Source organism: Halichoerus grypus, chromosome 12 (genome assembly GCF_964656455.1).
Source record: "Halichoerus grypus chromosome 12, mHalGry1.hap1.1, whole genome shotgun sequence".
Lineage (NCBI taxonomy): Eukaryota > Metazoa > Chordata > Mammalia > Carnivora > Phocidae > Halichoerus > Halichoerus grypus.
In genome coordinates this window covers 81271248-81295527 of record NC_135723.1, presented here as the reverse complement: position 1 = coordinate 81295527, position 24280 = coordinate 81271248, and the positions used below count along the sequence as shown (strand labels likewise).

The window sequence follows — 24280 nt, the reverse complement described above, 5'->3', positions numbered from 1 at the left end:
TTTAAAAAAAGGACTGCCACCAACATGCTTCAAATATCTTATAATTTTGCTATTATTAGGGATAAAAACCTGAGTCATTTACATAACTCATAAAATAATCATTCATGGTTTAGTTCTACAGATAGCTCCACACTTTTTTTTTTAATGCTTTACTTACTAGTTTAATTACCAGTGTTCAGGATTTTCTCCTGAAGATCTTTTTTTCTCCCAAACTTTATTGAGGAATAATTGATATACATAATTACATATATTTAAAATGTACATCTTGAAGATTTGATATACATATGCACTGTAGCATGGTTATACCAAGATCAAGATAATAAACACTTCCATTACCTCACATAGTAGCTCCTTTTTTGTTGTTGTTTGACAGTGCTTAAATTCTACTCTCATCCTGTAGATAATTTATTCATATTGACAAAAATATACTGAACCCACACCATGTGTCAAGCACTCAGCTATGGCATTCTTAAAGATGAAGAAAACATGATCCTCAATATTTTAGACTTTTCATCTAGTACATGTAAACAATTACGACAATACAATGTGTTAAAGGATGAAAACAAGGACTGCAGCTATGTAAAGGTCTCCAGAGCAGCATAGAGCTATGAGATTTCCAAGGAAGGTGATAACCGACTGGGTAGTGAACGGTGAGCAGAAGCTTTTCAGGCAAAAAGGATAGAAAATGACATTCAAAGCAGAGAAATATCATACGGATGTCAAAGTGTGTGTCATCATTTTGTAATAGTCAGCTAGGAGAGTTCAGAATCTCGAACTTAATGAAACCACTGATGTGGGTTGAGAGGAATGAGACAATAGAACCAAATTGTTAAATGATTTGTCTACAAGTCACTGTTAATGCTAGGATTGTATCTTCTAAGTAATGATAGTCCACTTTTAAGTGAGAATGAAATGGTCAGATAAAAAATTTCAAAGTGCTCTACACAAACAATGAATCATGGAACACTACATCAAAAACTAATGATGACTGGTGACTAACATAACATAATAAAATAAAATTTAAAAAAAATTTCAAAGTGCTCAAGTTGTGCATCTCACAGACATATAAAACAAAATAAGACAAATAAAATAATTAGGTAGTTCCTTGCCAGGCCTGTGATACTTAGTGAGGTACAGGGAGTAGAACAAGTGTAAGAGAGGAGGGGAACATGCAGATGCATCTCATTCAGAACCTTTCCTTCCTTCCTTCCCTTCTTTCCTCCCCACTTCCCTCCTTCCTGTCCCTTTTCTCCTACTTTCCCTCTTTCCTTCCCTTCTCCCCTTTTTTCTTTAATTCAACAAATATCTATTTCACACTTTCCACATGGCCAGTCATCATTTTAAGCATTGGGAATCCAAAATTTACCTCTGGGTAAAGGGAGGCAAAAAATAAACGCACAGATAAAGACATTATAGACCCAGCTTCCAGTTCAATGCCTGCAAGTTTTAATCTCTGTGTAACATCTGAGAATGAGAGCTTTGGGGTAAAATGATTTTTTCAGTCTCATTTCTACCACTATCATGTGACCACATGCAAGTTATTTAATCTCTCTGGAGTTCAGCATCCCAATATGTAAAAGGGGGGGGGTATCTGTACTTACAACATATGTTTGATTATTAAGTGATATGATATTTTATCTTGTGTCTGACACATCTCAAGTGCCCATGTTAGTTACTGAACTAGCTATTCATTACGTATTTGCTAAATCAGTATATTGGAGCAGAATAGAAATAAAACTAGAAAAGTATACTTTAATAAAAATTAAGAAAATAAAAAGCTGGAAGAAGGGTAACTTTCCACTAAGAAAGAATACTTTTTTGCAAACTTTTACCTTTCTTGATTTTCACTTCTTGACTTCTATCTCTTTCCGATTCTAAACTTTCACCCTCAGTCTCTTCACATGCTTTCCTTACTATTAATAGAGCAAAAATACTGAGTTACAAGTCCCTCCAAACTTCTGCAACTTATCAATTCATGTTTTTATTTCCTAATAATTACTGAGTTCTCTTACTCTTCTGAGAGAAATGGAGAGATTTATTTCATTTTTCTGAAAACTAGAACCCAATTAATCAATTATAAACAGCAAATTCTTTCAATAAATTTTTGGTTAATTCATTGACTTTTTAAGGATGATTTCTATTGTGTTCTATAAAAACACTTACAGACATGCCCAGAATAACATTACTTCAACATCAAATAAAGTTTTAATTTAATTAAATCAAATAAAAAAATTTAATTTAATGCACACACCTTTAATAACTGTGCTATGCAACAATATGTTTTAAAAGTTATTTGCTACAACCCAGATCAATAAGTTATTAAATACTTCCTCTTCTCCAGAAGACAAAGAATCAGCCTATTACAAAAGAGAACACTTAGCTCCTCGTTTTCCTAGAAGTTCTAATATAAATATATATTATGTATTAAATATATCTATGATATCTATATTTATTAATTCTTTCATATACAATGACTATATAAACCTTTTTACATCGAGATTTTATATTTTCATATACACTGACTACATACACCTTTTTACATCACTGAAATTTATACTTTTGTTTATTTTACTTTTAGAACTACTTTCTAGCAGCCTATAAAAATATCTGCTAAAAAGTAAATTTTCAGCATTTTTAAATGAATGTATCTTCAATAACTTATGCAATAAACATGTACTGAAAACCATGTTTCTATACTATAATGATACATATTAAGACACTGATTTATTATGAAGCTCATAAACTGCCAGTTCATGCATATTAGAGTATGAATGGGTAAGCCAATATACAAATATAAACACGGTAAAAGCACACCTATAAAAAAAAAGTCTATACAGATAAAAGCCTTAAGCGTTTCTGAAGACTAGTGACTACATTAGTTGGATAGAGGCAAGAGGGTTATAACATTTGGAAACATAAGCCAATAGACAACATCTGAAAACACACATTAACAGACTTGGTACATGGTTTATTGATACTAAATCAAAATACATGATCTTTCCAATGTGTTGTCCCTCATTAGCAATGTATACTTCAATATGCTTTGCAAAACTGAAATGAATGTAGTATATTAACACAGCAATTCTATCAATCTCAGCAAGTGAACCCATGATACACTTTCCTGGACAAAGTGTCTCTGATTTTTACTTGAAAAGAAGTTCAACTTTAGCATCCTCTAAAAGGCATAATGAGAGTACCTAATTTATAAAGAAATATGAGATCATTTATTTTCTAGATTGTATGGTCACTATTCATAGACAAAACCAGATTCTATCAAGCCTTAACTATCTACAGTTGCCTTTGAGATATGGCATTTTAAAAGTACATTTTTTATTCTTTATGCTTTTAGAATTCCTGGAATATGCCATATTAAGTTAAAAATGTAACTCACTGGCTAAACACACACAGTTTTCTGATACTATTAAAAATAAAATAATCTCTTTGCTTATTTCCATTAAAAAAATAGCATCTTTTATGTTCAGAGTGCTGTACCTGGTAACAGGAGAGACATGTTGACTAGGTTAGGTCCCCCTCATATCAGGAGGGACACCACACTTCTCCCTAGCACCCAACTCAGCTGATTTCTATAACTAATGTTGTTTACTTTCCATCTCCTCCTCTAAAATACATACTTTGTGACTGGAAGGTCTGTGTCTTTCTTTTGTCCCCTATTATCCCAACTGCTTAACAGTACCTTTTTCACACTGAGAAAGTAAGTAATTATTTGTTAAAATTTTGATTGGTTTGAAAAGAGACACGTCCCTGTCCTTGAGAGGTGTATGCATATGCATGATTGTGTCATAAGTCTCTAAAAAGGAACTGGATTTTATCAGATTTTGGGTATGGGTCCCACTTTTGTATGTGGCCATCTTGGTCAGAATGCCAGCACTGTCCAATACAAATATAACTGATGCCATAAATGTTAGCCATGTGTGTAATTTTAAACTTTCTATTACCACATTATAAAACTTAAAGAAACAGGTAAAATTAATTTTAATGTATTCTATTTAAACTGATACATTGAAAATATTTTAATTTTACCATGTAATCAAGATAAAATGTTAATAAGATATTTTACATTTTGTATAGTAAGTCTCTGAAATGCGGCATTTTACAATTACACATCTCAGTTCAAACCAGCTACATTCAAAGTACTTAAAAGCAATATATGGCTAGTGGCTACCATACTGAAGAGCAGAGCTCTACAGTGAAAGGGAAGATATTAAAGTAATTTTGTTCCCTTTAGTGGAAAGATCATCAAAACATTTATTTAAGTAGATAAATCTATAAAATGTTCCCAAAATTTGGAATATACTATTGGAAATCTATCATTACTCATTTTTGTCAGACCGATTGCTTGAAGTGGAGTTTTAGCCCTCTTTGGTGGCTTTGATCCCTCTTTTCCATTTCTATAGGGGAAAACTACTATCCTTTATGCCTTCCTCTGCCATTTTTTTCTCTTTTCATTTTTTCAAATTATTTTCCTTCTTTCTTACTTCCATAGTAGCAAAACGAAAAGAGAATAAGGAACCCCTGATTTTGAAGATTTAATTATTGCATTTCTGATTTTCACTTCTAATGCCTGGGGGGGGGGGAAATCATTCTTCACTGAAAGACTTTTTCCTGCATAACTTCTATGACAAGTTTGTTGATATTATAAATATTGCTTGACATATTGTACCCAGAAACACACTTTTAGAACTGTCTTATTCAAGAATTTTCACAAAGTTGCCCAAACTTATACCTTCAAGCAAAAGGAATGAGTTTGTGATGCTGCCTACTCTGATGCTTTTGATTCAACTTTAATTTTTTATAGTTCAACATGTTGGATTGTTTGCAGTGTTCTAGTCATGATTCTTCCCAAGAAATATTGGTGTGCAACAATCCCTACTCTTATTTATCTGTGTCCTATAACGATATTTCAGTTATTTTTATGTGTATACTGTATGGTCATAAATCAACAAAGGCTGTTTCCTCAGGGTGCTTGAGCATAGGTTTCCCACACTAGATTTATTCCAGGGGCATCACAGAGTTTTACAGAATTTTGGCTTATGTGGTCCTTTCACTATCCCTACCTCTCTCCTTTCTCTTTTCGTTAAATTAGGTTTAGCATGCTGTGCCAAGCATAGAGAAGGATTATGTATCTCTCTTCAAAACAGCCCAGTTTTCAAAAATATTATTAAAAGACAAAACCCTAGGCATTTTAAAATGCCCTGCAGTTTAAAAGGCTGGTAACCATCATTTCAGTTGGCCTACTTAACGTAAACTGTAGCAATTATCTGTTGTTATAGTCCTGTAAACAGTAAACAGAATACTAAAATAGCATGTATTTTGAAGTATCAAAGCTTTGAAAAGAAAGTACAAATTTTGTTTGGCATATAATCTAAATGTTATTGATTTTAGGCTAATGTTACCTGATTTCATTCTGTTTTTTGCTCCCCTAAAATTTGCATTTTATAGCTGGCTTTTGAAACATCACAATTTTAGTGTAAATAAAATGCCCTGTATTTAGGCAACAAAAATGCGAGCTTCAAAGAAATTAGCTTCCAAGATAGTACTAGAAATATTTATTTTGGTCCATGCACAACAAACTCAAAATTACCTCTAGCAAATTATGCACCTACCAATTATACTTAGCTAAGAAACACAATAGAAAAAATTCTAAAATAGACTCTATTAAATATTAAATAGGTCCAACTATTTACAAATAACATTTCTGTCTTTCTTTTATTCCTCACCTCCAGTCTGTTGAATCAATAGCATATACAGTATTTATAATTAAATAATCCTAATTATTTGAAAAAGTAGTAAGTGGAATTTTCAGCTGGGCATTTTAAAATGATAGCTGACAAATATTAATTCTGACCAGAGAAAGCAAGTCCATTTTCAATGTTGTCATGACCTTATCTGTTCTACAGTCTGTTCTAGCAATGCTATTCTAATTCTTGTAATCTCCCTAATTATTTTATAGTAACAGTTTAATGATATAAGATTATTCTAGGAGTCTAAAAGAAAATAATATTTCTTTTTTATATAAAAATAAAAGGAACTATCCCCCAGCACTAGAATTACAGCCGCAGAAGGTAGCTATACTTGATCAGCTGTTCTTTGACACAGTGCAAGAAAGGATCCAAAATAAGCAAATGTGTGTTTGGGGCAAGATTCTTTTGCTGCACCACTGACTTCGTGGTGGAGTAGAGACATATGGAACTGAAAGGAAAAGGGAATGGAATTTTACTTTAATGAATACAATGAATATGTTTATATAAGCCAAAGAATTTTCAATGTCACTGTATGACTAATGCTGAAGGAAGACTTGTTTGTGCCTATAAATGACATTGGTGCAATTCCTCAAGGCCATTTTATTATGTAAAATATTACTCCTTAGGAAAAATTGGACTTTCCTAGTAGGAAAAGAAAATATGCTAAAAACTGTTACTCTTACTCATGAATTAATATATTTTAGTTTCTATCATAAATTTAGGATGTAAACACCATTTTCTAGCCACCTGGCAGCAATTTTTTCCAGAGTACAATGTGCATGAAATGTAAGCAGTCACAACTTTACTGATTCCATTCTGTTCAGCGTTCATTTTAGCAATTAAAATAGAGTTGCTTTAATAAGAACTTCATCGTTATGACCCTACCACATAAATAAGATAAACAAAAATGAGGACAGCCTTGGGTTATCTGAGGAATGGGAAGAACATCAGCAAATGACCACAAATTGAGAAAATCATCTTCTTTGGAATTCAGAAGATGACAAGGGTGACTTTCGCTTTGAAACATAAATGGTTTTTAAGGGTTTTATATGAATGTCAGGCGCTGGTGTCATTATCCCATTATTGCAGAGAGTTAGCAAAAATATAGTACTCAAATCTTACAATTAGTTGTGCTCTTATCCACAAATTTTGCTGTACAGATAGATGCAAATAGAGAGATGCTATTTTCCTCAAGTAGGGATTTACTGACATTAAAGATATTAGTGAAGTCAAGAACTGAAAAATAAAGAAATGCTTTCTTATAGCACATGTGCTGGTCATGAACTACTACATATATTTTATCCACAAATACTACTTTCCGGTTGATTATCCAAGATAATCTGTATAGATCGGTTACAAGTAGTAAGCTGACACATTCTGTCATTTAGTGAGCTTAATTTGATTTAAACTCTAAGAGAACAGCGATGAAAATGCACCTATCATCAACTGTCTCAAAATTAATTTTTAGATGATTGAAAGCCTACTCTATTTCCTAAAGGAGCTAATTCCAAGGCAGGGGCAAACTTGACTACTCGCGAAGAATGAAGAGCTTATAATAAGCTCTTGGTCAAACCTGATCAAAGTAAGCAGAATGCTGTAATCATCAATCTCATTACTGTGAGAAAATGGTATAGACGTTTAAAGCTTTATTACTCAAAGTGTGGTCCATCGACCAGCAGCATGGGCAAAACCTGGGAACTTGTTAGAAGTGCAGAATCCTAGGCTCCACCAGATCTACTAAATTTTAACAATATCCCCAGGTGACTGAAGAAGCACTAGTTAAAAGGAAAATGGCAGAGTAACAATAAAATTCTCAAATTCCCTTTGATGGTAGTATGATTTCAGAAAGAAACCCCATCAACCATGGGCCAGTAACAGAAAAAAGAAAAATTATTGTGAACATGATAAAAAAATGCAGTCAAACTGAAAAACAAGAGAAGCAAATGAGAAGACTAAAGCAGAAGGAGATCAGAACACATGTTTGGAGAGGTGGCATAGGTGGTGGTGTTTCATACCATCTACAGATATAAAGTTACAGATCTAAACCCAGCAGAGGCTAGATGTTCACTGTTTAGGTGGACAGGCCCTATGTCATTTCATGTGTGACAAAGTACCTGAGCTAGACTGCTTGAGCTGTCTAAATGGAGTCTGAAAAATATATTTGTAAAATAAAATAGGCATGTTAACATATATAAATCAATATTTCCTGTAGGGGCAGCTGGATGGCTCAGTCAGTTAAGCATCAGATTCTTGGTTTCGGCTCAGGTTATGATCTCAGGGAGGAGTCTGCTTGAGATTCTCCCTCTCTCTATGCCCCTCCCCACCTCTCTCTCTCTCTCAAATAAATCTTAAAAAAAATCAACCAATCAATATTTCCTGTAAAAAATAGAGACTATGTAAAATTATTTTATGTTTAACAGAGAGAAAACTATAGGCAGTAACAAGGAATATGGGAGGTATTATTTCAGTGAGTAGTTTAAGCATGCCAAGGTCATTTTCTTGTTTGTGAGGAAGACAGATATACTTAATAACTTTAATTATTTTACAAGTGATACACAATGTTAGAATGTTAAGTTAACCATTACCAAAAAAATTAATCAAATGAAAAATACATTGTGACATGAATGGAAGGTCAGAAATGAGAAAGTATAAAGTTAAGACAATTTATGACAAATACAAAACACAACAAGCATGGTGGAAATCAGTTTAAATATATCAATTTTCCCTAACATGGATTAAATTCACCTAAAATGTACAAAATCAAATAAAATGAAAAAGTATAAGAAAACACTAAAATTAAGTGACTCAAAACTCCAAGAATAAAAGAATGGGTAAATATATAACAGATAAATATTAAACAAAAGAAATCTGTAAAAGAAATATTACTATCAGAAGAAATAGATATTCAGGTAAAAGTAATAATGAGAGCAATACTATGGTATACTATATAATGACAAAAGGAACAATTTTTCAAAACTAAAGATAAAAACTAATATGTTACATTAACCTAATAACAAAGCTTGAAATCTATAACAAAAAACTAAGAACAGAATACCAAGGAGAAACAAATTCACCTAGAATTTGGCAATGACATTATAACACTCTAATCGTCAGATTAAAAAATAAATTTAAAAATTATAAAAATATATAAGATTTCAACAAACCAGTTAACAAACTTTATCTAATACACCTTTAGAGAGATACTCTAAACATGACAGTGACCAATTGTCAATCGCACATGAATCTCTTACCAAAAATGAGCATGTTTAAGGCCAGAAAGTCTTTACAATTTCCAAATAGTAATATGACACTGGTAAAGTTTTCTACTAATAACATATCAAAATAATAAAAACAAAAAGGTGATTTTAATACTACATTTAAAACTCAGGGATGTTTATGCTTCCAGAAGGATTAAAGAGACATACTTTGTTCTATCTTTAATACTTTTTAAAGCTTTTTATCTAAATTCCAGTTAGTTAACAGACAGTGTAATATTAGTTTCAGGTGTACAACATAGTGATTCAACACTTCCATACAACACCCAGTGCTCATCACAATAAGTGCACTCCTTAATCCATATCACTTATTTAACCCATTTTCAATACTTAATTTATTATTAAAAACAAAGAATCCTGAGGATTATATATAAAACAAAACAAAAAAAATCTCAAGTGTGAAGAGAAGACAGACCAGCTAGGGACATCGGGACACAAGAAATGACACAGTAGTGAGTTCCCTGGGGTTTCTTTTTATCTCCTGTATCTCAGCACTGGAGCGGAAGAAGCAGGCAATCTGGAAATATCAACTGATTGCATACCCAAAACAATAACAAAAAAACACTGTTATATCTAGCCAAAGGACAAGGAAAAGGGACGCCTACCAAGATATAAAAGCTTTTCAGTGATAGCTACTCTGCTCCTGCCAAACATCACAGAAAAAAACTGTGATATCTAACTTATCTAATTTATTGATATACTGTTGTTGACACTACTCCCTTATAATCTATTTCTGTAATGTCAGGACTAATGTTTTGTCTTTCATTTTCTATTTTAGTAACTTGAGTCTTCTTTTTTTTTCTTTGTCAGTCTAAAGATTTGACAAATTTGTTAATATTTTTGAAGAACTACCTTTAGTTTTGATTATTTTCTCTATCATTATTCTCTTCCTGTTTTATTTACTTCCATTCTATTGTTTATCATTTCATTTCCTATGTTTGCTTTGTGTATAATTTGCTCTTTTTCTTTCTATTAATATGGAAGTTTAGATCATTGATTTAAATTTTTTTTCCCTTGGGGTACCTGGGTGGCTCAGTCGTTAAGCATCTGCCTTTGGCTCAGGTCATGATCCCAGGGTCCTGGGATCAAGCCCCGCATTGGGCTCCCTGCTCGGCAGGAAGCCTGCTTCTCCCTCTCCCACTCCCCCGGCTTGCGTTCCCTCTCTCGCTGTCTCTCTGTCAAATAAATAAATAAAATCTTCTAAAAAATTTAAAAAATAAAATCTGTTTCCCTTTTATAATATAGGGATGTTGTTTAATTATGTATTTTTCAATTCTCCCTTTTGCTTCATGTACTTTGTGGTCTGTCCCTATGTACATATGTGGCTGTAATTGTTACATCTTTTTTTTTTTTATTATTAATTGTTACATCTTCTTCATGGATTGAACCATGTGCCATGTCCTTTCTTTCTCTAGTAGTAGTATTTTCTTAATGTCTATTTCATCTGATGTTAGGATAACCACTCCAGCTCTCTTTGAATCTAAAGTTTGTCTCTTGTAGATAAGATAGAGTGAATCAGTTTTTTAAAAACCAATTCTACCAATCTCTGGCTTTATGTAGATGTTTATTTTAAGTAGACGTCTTCTAGTATATTATTCCAGTTCCTGTGTTGTTTCTTCTCTATATTTTTTGGACTTCTTAGTAGCTGCCCTTGGGATTCCAATTAACTTCCAACATTTAAAACAACATCATTCAATTAATACCAACTTAATTTTATTAGTACACAGAGTCTTTGCTCCAATATAGTTCCTTCCCTTCTACCCTCCTTTGTAATACTATTTGTCACACCAATTACCTCTTTATACATCATAGCCCATGGAGATAGTCTTATAGGTACTGCTTTATGCAGTTATCTTTTAAATGAGAATAGAGAAGCTAAGAGTTTCAAAGATTATATATATTCTACCATTAATACTTGTGTCATCATCTTTACCACCCTCTTTATTCCTCCATGCAGATGTGAGTCATTATCTATTGTCCTTTCAGTTCAGCACAAAAAAACTCCCACTAGTATTTCTAGTAGAGCAGATCTGCTAACACTGGATTCTCTTAGTTTTTAATCAGTTAATGTCTTTATTATTCTTTTGTTTTTGAATGATAGTTTTACTGGAATAGATCTCTTGGTTGATAGTCCCTTTTACTTACTTATTTTTATTACTTTATTTTTTTAAAAAATACTTTAAATATGTCATCTCCCTGCCTTCTGTTATCTCCCTGACTAAGGAAGTACCTCTGATGGGATGCATATTCTTAATAAGCTGATTCTGCAGCAAAAAATAGATATAAAACCTTGGGGGGAATGTTAAGTGAGAGCTAGGGAGAGTGAACAAAAGCAGAGAGATTTTAGGAAAGAGGGAGTAATAAAAAAAAAGTTTTCATGTAAAAATTATAAATTACATAAACATGAAACATAATGAGAATGATCACTTACCTCTTACCAAGTATCACGGAGGTTGAAAACTCGTGAAAAAATATCTTTGCAGTGCTGAAATAAAAAGGAAGTGTGTCAATTCAGAATTCTCTATTCAGTGACATTCTTGAAAAATAATGAATTATCTGAAATAATAAGAGTTACCTGAAAGGATTAGAGGGAAAAACAATCCCAGCTCACAAACCACCAAGAATAATGTTTGTTCATAACAGCCAGATCAGAAAACCTCGCATTTTACGGGACACTGGCATTACTCAGACAGGTTTTATCTCAGATGGGAGGGCAAACAAATCTTAGGTAAAATAATGCACTGGTCCCATTGAAAAGCTTAAAAGCAAGACCTAAAAGTTTTAAGTTGCTTCTGAGGAAATTGACAGCATTCCAGGACAAACTCAAGAATATTTATAGTGTGTAGAAATATCCAGCACCCATAAGGAAAATCTACATTGTCTGTATCCTGCTAAAAACTATCAAGTAGGCAAAGAAGCAGACAATAGGACTCATGATTATAACAAGAAAATAACAAAGATTGACCCTAATATGATATAGCAGACATAGTTAATTGAAAATGATATTAAAAGTTAGACTACCTATATTCCATTAGTAAGAAAAGAGGTACATGCTTTTTAAACAAGCAGAAAACAACTGTAAAAATTTAAAAGTTTCATTCACAATAGAAAAATGAAATAAAATACTAAGAAATAAATTCACAAAAGCCATGCGATATCTACAGAACACTGCCAACTCAAAGAACACTAAAATTGAACATATCTTGTTATACTTTGGGAAAATCCATCATTATATCAATTCAAGGCAATAACTATCAAAATTACTACAGATATTTTTGGAGAAACTGATGATTCTAAAATGTTATAGAAATATAAATGACCCACTAGAGCCAAAGTGGTTGTGAAAAAGAAGTGTCCAGTGGTCTGATTATACTACCCAATTTCAAGGCATAATATAAATGTAAAATCATCAAACAGCATGATATTGGTGAAAGAACAGACACACAGATTAATGGGACAGAATAGAATTCAGAAATAGACCCAACTATATATTTTCAATTAATTTTCAACAAAGATGTCAAGGCAATTCAATGGTAAAAGAAAAGGTTTTTCAAAAAATCATCCTAGAAGTATTTGGTTATACATCTAGGAGAAAAATGAACATACAGCAAAATTAACTTGAAATGGGTCAGAGCTTAAATTTAAAAGCTGAAATTATAAAACTTCCTGAAGAAAACATAAAAGAACATCTTTGTTGCCTTGGGTAAACAAAGTTTTCTTAGGTAAGACACAAGAAATGCAAGTCATAATTGAAAACCTGAGAAACTGGAGTCTCAAAATAGGAACACTTTATCTTCAAAAGATGCCATTAAGGAAACAAAAATGCAAGCCACAAAATGGGAATAGTTTCAGCACATATATCTGACATATTGTAACCAGAATATATCAAGAAATCTTATGAATCACTTATAAGAAGGTAAACAACCCATTTAAAAAAGTACAAATATTTGGACAGATAAGTTGGCCAATAAACACATGAAAAACTGTTTAACATCATTTGTCATCAGGGGAATGCAAACCAAAATCATAAGGGACTCCACACAATTACACATTTATGAGCATGGCAAAAATGGTAAGAATTGTCTATACAAAGTTTTGTAGTAGATATGATGCTGCTAGAATGTAACTTATTGCTGGTAGGAACTTAAAATGGTACAATTACTTTGGAAAAATATTTGGAAGTCTCATAAAATATTAAGTATGTGCTTGCCATAATTCCCGGGCATTTCATTTCTTTGTATTTACTCAATATAAAGAGAAACATTTTTCAACATAAAGACAAGGCATATGCCCAAAACTCTTCCACTTTTAGTACCGAAAGACTAAATGCTAAGAAACCCCCCATCCTGGGCAAACTGGGATTTGTTTTTGTCACCCATCATATAAATATTAACAGCAAATAAATAAATAAGTTGAAAGTGTGATGAGTAAAGATATTTATATATTTTCAAAGTGCCTCTCTCTAAATCACATTTACAAAGGAGTAAAAATAAGTTGTCAGTGTAGAAGTCTGGCAGACACTACATTAATCAAATGATCAAAGTGAGCATCATCAATCACGGTACAAATGGAAACCTTGTGCAACTTGATAGGATGCAATGAAAATCATGCAGCACATATCTGTGACATTCTCGTCAAAAAGTGTAGCCTGCATATAATCATAAGGGAATATCAAGCAAATTCATATTTAGAGACATTCTTTAAAATAATTAGGCTGTAATTTTCAAAAGTATTAAGCTACTCAAAGTCAAGGAAAGGCTGAGAAACTGTTCCAGAATGAAGGAGATTAAAGAAATATATGACATCTAAATTCAGTATGTGATTCTGAAGTGGACACTTTCCCTATTAACAAACCTTAGTGAGGCAGTTGGTAAAATGGAAGAGGCTGTAAAGATCAGATGATAGTAATGTATCAATGTAAATTTCCTTATTATATTGGTCCCACTATGGTTATGTAGGAGAATGTCCTTTTATTTATAGAAAATACACCCTGGAGTATTCAGGGATGATGGGCATAAGATTAGTAACTTACTATCAGATAATTCAGGAATAATTTTTCTATACTCTACCTCTTGTTTTTGTAAGTTTATGATTGTTTAAAAATACAAGAAAAAACTTAAAATCTTCTAAATGAAAAAAAAATGACACCATATCTAAGGTTTGTATAAAGTTATAATTTAAGAGAAGATGAATGGTCAGAAACTATCTCTGTCTAACTCAATATGAAATGTTAAACACATTAAAGCAACTAAAACAAAAATACACTGACCATTAAAATTTCTACAAAGCACTTCCATTTTCATATTCAAACTTGTGAAATATAGTTTTATAATTTAAAAACTATTTAAATGTATGGAAACTAATCCAATAAAATTTACACTCCTTTAAAAGTTATTGATTAAATTTATTAGTACTAAATTTCACATATTCCCATTTTAGTAAAGTATGCCACTTTCATACAAGTTAATTTTTCAGCATATATGTGTGTTTTTTACAATTTGGATAACAAATACATTTTGCCTAACCCTAGACAACATCCCTTATGAAAAGATTATCACAAATTCAGACATATTTACTCTCCGTGAAGTAAACACAGTGAAGTGGAAATTTCACTTATGTCCCAATAATATTCCAGAAGTGATACTGGTACAAATTATTTTCTCTAAGTTATACACTAAATATAGAAAAACTAGGAAAAATTAAATGAATTTCATGGAGAATATTATGATTTTCATTATTTATAAGTGCATTTCAAAGGAGGAATGGGTGATTTGAGGAGGGAGAGCTCACCTTCATTAGTAAAACCAAATTAAAAGTTTGATTATATAAGTGCAAACATAGCAATAAAAACGGTCTTTGCCATTGAAGGTGATTTGCATTTTCCTCTACATAAACAGAATAAAATTTAGGGGAAATAATAAAGAATAAAAAGAAAGCGAGTGAAAGAAAAGAGAACAGCTATTCAATCCTAGCTTCTGGAAGAGAAATTGTATGACAAGCCCAAGGGCAATTTAAAATCTTCCAGCATAACTTCCTGGGGAGCCTGCCAATAGGCAAATGCTAAAGCTAGAAAAATTGCCTTCAGAGCTTGACATCAGAACTCAATGAGGGCTGTTAGGGCTTTAGTGGTGACCTGAGGTTCTGACCATCTCTACAAAATAAGAAGGAAAATTTAGGGGGAAAGATGTAGGAATATGAATTGATATGTTTGTGACCTACACATGGCCCTCACAAGTCATTCTACATGGATATATCAATGGTATATACTCTTGACACATTAGACACAATTACAGAAGTTCGGAAGAAAGTCTATTTTAACAAACTTGGCTTAAATCTTTAGAATTCATACTTTATTAGGTACCTCAAATATTAATGTCCTATTTTGTGGTAAACAAATAATGCATTCATATTATTTTATTTTTTCAATATGTTTTAAGTTTATTCACTGCACTAGGACTCTCCCGAATCCTATGTCAATTACCATTTTGTTAATATTAATTTGCCTCAATTAATTGTTTCATTTTGTTTAAGGTAAAATAGTTTTGTGTTTTTATTTTCAGAAGGTTATTTAAAGTTCCAGTGTTTCCTTTAATGGGTTCCTGCAACACCTAATAGAGTATTTGGCATAAAAGGGGGACTCAGTTCTGTTTATTGGTAAAGTTAGAATTATTACATAAACAGACTTATATTCTTGAAATATAAAAATAATTTGAAATTTTCTTCCTAATGATCTTGACTTTACCGGAGACAGAATGTACCAACAAATCAGAAGACAGAGGAATTTAGGAGGGCTTCTTATTTGAAACACATAGGTTATTATTTTTTATTCTCTTTTATCACTATTATAATGCAGATTTCTGTAAACACAAAATTACTGAATAGAAATGGAAAGAAACAAGTACCACTCATCCTACAGTCTTTATGAAATAGAATTGGTTATGATGAGTATTTTGAAAAACCACTCAGAGCACACACATATCTAGAGAGAGAAGGAGTTACTGAACCAAAGTTAAGGGAAACAGTATACAGGGTAGAAGCATCCTCAGAAGGATGGGGAAGTGCGGGTGTAGCAGAAAGGAAGACTATAAAAGGAGAATGTCAAAGAACAGCATTAAGTGAAAGACAGGCAAGTGAAACCTTTACCAATAATAATCTCTTGAGGGTTCAAATTTTCATTTCCAAACTTTCACAAAATAAGGATTTGCCCTATCCTCACATCTTTTATTTCAGTTTCCTTTAGGTATCTGCCCTCCAGAGTGGCTTTGGCTTTTTAATATATCCATTAGGTGATATATTAAAACAAATAAAAGAACACACACTGTCAAATAGATGTTGGTGTTTAAAGGCTATTGCTGGGAGGGAGAGGTGGAAATACTGAAAATCCGGGAAGGCTACTTGGGATGTTACTGATATTCTGCATTTATGGAATATAAGCCTTGTTTGACTTGGTAAAAAGTTGATTCCAATAGCTTTAAAGATACCTTGGGTATAAAAGACATTATTCTATGATGCTGCACGCTAAATAATCCCTGCTTCCAGGCTTCTGATTTCACTCTCCCAGGACTGAAGGGACCATTCAAGCATGAGATGGATCACGTAAATGAACATACTCTGCTGCATAGATTCGATATGAGATATTTAGAAATAGGGTTAAAATTAATTGAATATATGGAATTCTAGTATCTGTAATGTCTTCCTATATGCCAAATTTATCCCAAAGGTATTACTTTTTTCATGATTTTACCAACAAATACATTTATATTAGTATTCTAAAAATTACTTTGTATTTTGAGTGCATTGAAATAAATTTCAATGACTTTGGTCGTTTCTTTTCTGATTCTGAACCAAAAGATAATAGAGGCAGTATTTAGCATGTACATCCTAAGTGCATTTTTATTACCATTGGTAATATACCTGAATGTGGTTATATGCTAGGTGCTTGCAAAATAAACAGAACTACATATAGTTAGCAATTACATTAAAGAAACCACAGACTGTTTTGTTTAATTGGTTATATAAGAGATACATTTTCTAATGAAAAATTACTAGAGCCGGCATCAAGACATTTATGAATATAAAAACAGCAAATAAAATGTCCTCAGAAACAAGCAACTGTTCAAGTTACTCTTTGTGGTAAATTTGTTGTGATATACTGTTGAGTAAGGAAAAACAAGCTAACAAATGGGAAAACATATATTTTACTAAATGTCACTTGCATGAATTAAACTTTCACAAATACCCTAATAAGCCAATTCAATTAGGAGGAGTTTCACATGTTTACAATTCGCTTGAGGCACAACTAGACGGCCTTCTTAGGAATGAAAATGTCACATTTTGATCATTTTCTGGTAGATAGTTAAAAGAATTAAGACATACAAAAATTATCTTCAATTCTTTTTCTTCATTGACATTATAAAATACAGCTTACATAATAGTTTAGTAATTAAAGTATTAAAAATTGAAGTTTAGTGTAAATTTGAATAATACATAATTATCTATGCTCTAATCTAGATTATTTAATAAGTCTTTGTTTTGTTTTTAAAGATATTAAAAGTTTTTGGGGTGCCTGGGTGGCTCAGTCCATTAATCTACCTTTGGCTCAGGTCATGATCCCATGGTCCTGGGCTCTAGCTCTGCATAGGGCTCCCTGCTCAGCAGGGAAACTTCTTCTCCCTCTTCCTCTGGCCCTCACCCCTCGCTCACGCTCTCTCTCTCAAATAAATAAATAATCTTTTTTTAAAAATGAAGATATTAAAAGTTTTAAATTATAAAAGCTATTCTTTTAATGTTTGTTAGGTAGTTTTAAAACTATTTAATTTCAGATAATTGTAGATTCACATTCAGTTCTAAGAAATAATACAGAGAAAGATACATCTTACATAGCTACAGTAAGATAATACAACCAGGAAATTGACATTGATACATCTACCATCCATGTTTGCATTTTACCAATTTTAATTCATGTGTGCATATGTGTGTGTGCATGTGTGTTCAGTTAAGTGCCATTTTATTTTACATGTAGAATCCTATAACTGTCACCATATTCAGTATAAGAACAGTTTCATCACAAAGATGCCTTGTACTACCCTTTTATAGCCACATCCACCTCTCTCCTTCTTTTCCCTAACCCCTAGCAATCACTAATTTTTGTTCTACAGCTCTATAATCCTATCATTTCAAGAATGTTATATAAATTTAATCATTATAACTACATACTGTATTTCAAGATTGGCCTTTTTTAATCAACATAATTCTCCTGAGATTCAAACAAGTTTTGTGTTATCAATCCATTTTTTTATTTTATTGTTTGCCAAGTAGTATTCCACGACATGGATTTACAGCAGACCATTTAACCATTCACCTACTCAAGGACATTTGGGTTGCTTTCATTTTGGGGATATTATAAATAGAGCTACTATGAGCATCTGTTTATAGGTTTTGTATGAATGTAAGTTCTTAGGTCTCTGGGATAAATGCCCAGGATTAAATTTGCCAGGCCACATATGGTCATTATATGTTTGTTTGTTGTAAGATTTTATTTATTCATTCAAGAGAGGAAGCAAATGAGAGAGAAAGAGGGAACACAAGCAGGGGGAGGGGAAAACGGAGAGGGAGAAGCAGGGCTCAATCCCAGGACCCCGGGATCATGACCTGAGCCAAAGGCAGATGCTTAACTGACTGAGCCACCCAGGCGCCCCATTATATGTTTAATTGTTTAAGAAACTATTATAATCTTCCAGAATGGATATACTATTTTACATTCCCACCAATAGTGTGTATAAGTGATTCAATTTTCCTGTAACCTCGCCAGAATTCAGTGTTATTATTCTTTACTTTAGCCATTCTGATGGATAATAGTTATATCTGTGGTTTTAATTTGTTTTTCCCTAATGGTTAATGATGTTTAACATCTTTTCATCTATATATTTACTATCTGTATATACTTTACAGTTAAATGTCTATTCATGTATTTTTCTCATTTTTTAATTGGACTTTTTGCATTTTTCTACTGATTTTTAGGAGTTCTTCATATATTCTAGATACTAGCCCTTTGTCAGAAATGTGGTTTGCAAACATTTTCTCCAAGTCTGTAGTTTGTCTCTCCAACCTTTTAATAGGGTTTTTCATAGAGTAAAATTTTTTTAATTTCAAAAAAGTGCAATTTGTCCATTTTTCATTTGCACAGATCATGCATTTGAGGTTAAGTCTAAGAACTCTTTGCCTAGCCCTAACTTTGTTTCTTTTTTACTTTTTTTGCAGATGTTCTGTATTTTCATGCTTACCTTTAAGTCCATGATCAATTTTGAATTAATTTTGGTATAAAGTTTGAGGTTTAGTCTGACGTTCTTTTTTGGAGAATTGAGATAAAGACTATGGATTTCTAATTGTTCCAACATCCTTTGTTGAAAGTGCTATTCTTCCTCCATTGGATGGATTGCTGTTTCATCTTAGTCAAAAATCAGTAAGGCATATTTGTGCAGAATTACTTCTGGGTTTTCTATTTTTTTCCATTGATCTATCCCAATGATCTATGTATCCCTCTTCTGGTACCAAAATGCCTTAATTACTCTAACTATAGAGTACACCTTAACATAAGCAGAGTGATTAATCTCATTTTATTATTTTTATTCAAAATTGTTGTATCTATATTAGGTCTTGTTCTTTTCCATATCATTTTTAGAATACGCCTAAAATGTCTACAAAGAACGTGATGAGATTTTAGTAAGAATTGCATTAAGCCTATAGATCAATTTGGAGAGAATTGACAGTTTACTAATGTTGAGTCTTCTAATCCATGAACATGATATTTTACTCCATTTATTTAGGTCTTCTTTGATTTCTTTCATGAGGATTTTGTAATCTTCAACATACATATCCTACATGTTATTAGATTTATATCCAAGCATTTCATTTTCATTGGATCAATTATAAATGGTATTTTCTTCTTAATTTTGGTATCCATTTCTCATTGTTCATATATAGAAATGAGATTGATTTTATTTACGTTAATCTTGTATCCTGAGACCCTGCTGAATTCACCTAGCTGTAGGGGTTCCTGTATATATTACTCAGGGTTTTCTATGTAAACTATCATGTCCTTTGCAAATGAGAACAGCTTTATTTCACCCTTTGCAATTTTTATGTCTTTTATGCTTTTTCTTGCCTTGCTTCTTGTGCTGGTTAGAATTTCCAGTACCATTTTGAATAATTATGGTGAGTGCAAACATTCTTGTCTTGTTCCCAATCTTAAAGGGAAAGCATTCAACTTTTAACAATTAAGCATGCTGTTGCTAGAAGTTTTTGCATGTGTTCTTTTTCAAGTCAAGAAAGTCCCCTTCTATTCCTAGTGCTCAGAGTTTTTAGTCATGAATGGGTGTTGGATCTGATCAAATACTTTTTCTGCATCTACTGATTTTACTGAATAATTTTTCTTAGACTACTGATACTGTGGATTTTATTGATTTATTTTAAAATGTTAAACCAGACTTGCATAACTGTAATAAATCCCACTTGGTCAATAATAGATAATTCTTTTTAAACATTGTTGGATTTGATTTGCTAATTATTTTGTTGACGATGTTTCATCTGTGTTCATGAGAAATAATTGGTTTTTAATTTTCCATTCTCATAATTAATCTCATTTTAGTTTTATGGTAATCCTGGCCTCATCAAATGATTTGCAATCTCTTCTGGAAAACAATATAGAGAATTGGTATCATCTCTTCCTCAAATGTCAGTAAAACTCTCTAGTGAAACCATCTGGGCTTAGTATTTTCTTTTTTGGAAGATTATTAATTACTGATCCAGTTCTTCACTAATATATTTAGGTGAATTCATATTATTCATTTCTCATTGCATGAATTTTGGTAGACTGTATCATATCTTCCAAGGAATTGGCCCATTTCATATAAATTATGAAATTTCTGAGCATAGAGTTTCTCATTTTATATTTTAATTTTAATGTCCATGGGATTTGTAGTGGTGATCTCCCTTTCATTTCTGATATTAGTTATTTTTGTGATTGAGAGAGAGAAAGAGAGAGAGAGAGAGAGAAAGAAAGAGAGATCTGTTGGTTAGCCTGGCTAGAGGTTCATTAATTTTATTTATTATTTCAAAGAAATATCTTTTGGTTTTGTTCATTTTCTCAACTGTTTTCCTCTTTTCAATTTTATTGAGCTGTGACTCTATTATTCCCCTCCTTCTGCCTACTTTGGGTTTATTTTGCTCTCCTTTTTCTGTCTTCTTAAGGTAGGAACTTAGATTATTGATTGGGGCATTTCGTTTTTGTTTTTTTTTTTTTTAAGATTTTATTTATTTATTTGAGAGAGGGAGAGTGAGAGAGAGAGCACAAGAGTGGGGTGAGGGACAGAGGGAGAAGCAGACTCCACGCTGAGCAGGGAGCCTGATGTAGGACTCAATCCTGGAACTCCGGGATCATGACCTAAGCTGAAGGCAGACGCTTAACCGACTGAGCCACCCAGGTGCCCTCCTCTTTTCTATTATAAACATATAGTCCTATAAATGTCCTTCTCAGTACTGCACTAATTGCACCCTAAATATTTTGATATATTTTCAATTTCTCTTAGTACTATAATTCCCATTATTTTAAAAAGGAAATACATACACCACCACCAAAAAACAAAACAAAACACAGTATATCAGGTGGTATAGTTACTAAATACAAAAAGAAATTCCCCTCTTTTCTTCTCAAAAATAGTTAATGGTGAGGCAGCCTGAAGGTTTTTTCCCTAGTCATGTAAAAATGAATTGCCATATGAACATGTACATAATGCTATTTTGATAGGAGGGCCAATATAAAGGTTTCGTTTAACATTTCCGGTATTAATGGTCCTTATTCTGGTCATGAGGGTGAAGTGCTTTTTCTGCAAGGTTGAATGGAATATGTCCATTCTACCTAACCAGTCAGAAACTGGGGAAACAAGTACATAGCAGGTCACAGAGTCACATGACTATATTGTGAGTAAATCTAATCAAATTTCAACTGATCAGTTGAACTTTATAAGCTCCCATTCTGAAAGGTGAACATGTGTTGCATATTAGTTTAGTGTAAATTCAGAGTAAGAGCCCAGTTATCTCCATAAAGTCTATGTATGTCCACATTCTTAGTGTACAAACACGTTGGTAATGGCTATGTGTTTCTTTAGAAAGACCAGGAAAAAGATTTACCTGACTAAATACAGAACTTTAGTCTAGCTCAATGGTGTTAATTTATTCATTTGTGCAATGTGCTTTAGAGGTGGGCTTGTGATGAACTAACTTGTTGCCAATGAGACATATGAGAAGTCTTTTGAGAGTCTTCTGCATAAAATCTTTCTCCTTGATAAAAAGATATTCCCACATCAGGCCCCCTGCATCAGGCTCCCTGCTCAGCGGGGAGTCGGCTTCTCCCTCTCTCTCTGCCCCTCCCCACCACTTATGCTCTTTCTCTCTCCCTCTCTGTCTCAAATAAAGAAATAAAATCTTTAAAAAGAAAAAAAGATAGGGCCTTTGTATTCTGACTTGTATGCTAATACTTAAGACATGATACATACTAGGAGGTTTCTGTAGCTCCTCCCCCTGCACCCCCTCTCCCCTTCTTTTAAATCATAAGACAGCCACAACATAAAGCAAAGTTGACAGAGTCCTACAGAATTTAGCATGGCCTGTTTCTAGACTTTATGTTAAATGAAATAATTAAATGTTCTTATTGTTAAAATAACTTTTACTGACACATTACATTGCTAGAGGCTTAAAGCATGTAAACTGGTACATACTAGCAGTTCTTTTGCTCTTTTTCAATTTTAACTTTTCTTAAAAGAAAAATGAAATTAGAATGTCAAATCATAATTTAAGAAAAATTTTTATTTTACAACTTAAGATACTCAGGGCATATGTTATTAAATATAAGATGCAATCAAGACAGCCGATGGAACATATAGAACTATACCTTTTCCACCCTGAACCCTGAACAACCAGGGTTGAAATAAAAACTCTACAAAACAAAAATACATGGCATGCTTATCCCAGAATGATTTTCTAGGAAAATACATACATTCAATTTATTTGAGAAAACCTCAATATACGAATTACCATGGGAAAACTGAAAAGCTAATAAAACTGATTTATCAGTGTACCTGTTAAAAATGGAATTCACAGCATATTGATTCTCTACTCAAAACTTTCCCATCATTTCCCACTCCTTTCATGGTAAAGACCAAATTCATACTGTGGGTCTTCAGGACCCATTATCTAGCCTTACATCATCCCCTACTATAGTCCATATTATTTCTTCTGTCACAAACACACTGACCATCTTGCCATTCCCAATGCCAGTACCAGTCCCATCTCAGGGCGTTCACATTTGCTATTCCCACTGCCTGGAATAATCCTTCCCATCATAACATCTTGTTTCACTTCCTCAGTTTTTAGAGGTCTTCATTAAAATTTCACTTTCTTAATGAAATGGTTATCCTATTTTTATGTGTACCCTAACCCTAATCCTCTCCCCTTTATCATTTGTTTCTTTATATTTCCCAAGATACAGCATACAAGATTTTTGTCTTGTTTACTAATTGAATTACCACTAATTCATGAATTCTATGAAGGAAGAGAATTCACTGCTATACTCCCACAGGTCTAAAACTATGCCTGGAACATAGTCCTGTTCAACAATTGTTTATTGAATAAGCAAATTAACTAATCACCTGTCCTAATGGTTAAGAATGAGCCATCTGGTGCCAGATGTTTAGGTTCAAATCCTTGTTCAGACAATTTATAGCTGTGTTATATAGGGAAACTTATTTAACATCTCTGTGGTTTAATTCAGTCATCTATGAAATTAAGAAAACAGTAGCATTTATCACAAAGGAGTTGTTAGGAAGATATCAATAAATATTTTTCACAATGCTTGCCACACAGGAAGTCCTAGAATGTTAGTTATTATAATTTTTGTTATTTTATTGCCATATAAATATAAAGACTAGAAATATCATTAGAAATGTATTTACTAAATTATGTATATTTGTTAATTGGGGGACCTGGTGGTAAAAGACATATTTTACATATTTCTGTATTGCTCAGGTAAATTAATTACAAAAAATGTATGTATCTGTATATAATGTCTCTATATATCATACAGATATATGTATTTACCTATCTGCTATTTATCTTCTTTTCCTTAGAAACAATTATTCTATTAATTCTACTCATTACTTTCCACTAAGGAGTGATTACAGATATATT

At 32.5% G+C, this 24280-nt stretch overlaps 1 long non-coding RNA gene across 1 annotated transcript in view; it reads right to left on the bottom strand.

Annotated features, from left to right (window-relative positions):
• LOC118555490 (uncharacterized) overlaps nucleotides 1-24280 on the bottom strand; it is a 502574-nt gene that overhangs the window by 342191 nt on the left and 136103 nt on the right. The window contains exon 2 of the long non-coding RNA XR_004927005.2: nucleotides 11469-11522. This is a non-coding gene — a long non-coding RNA (uncharacterized LOC118555490). The remainder of the gene's footprint in view (nucleotides 1-11468; nucleotides 11523-24280) is intronic.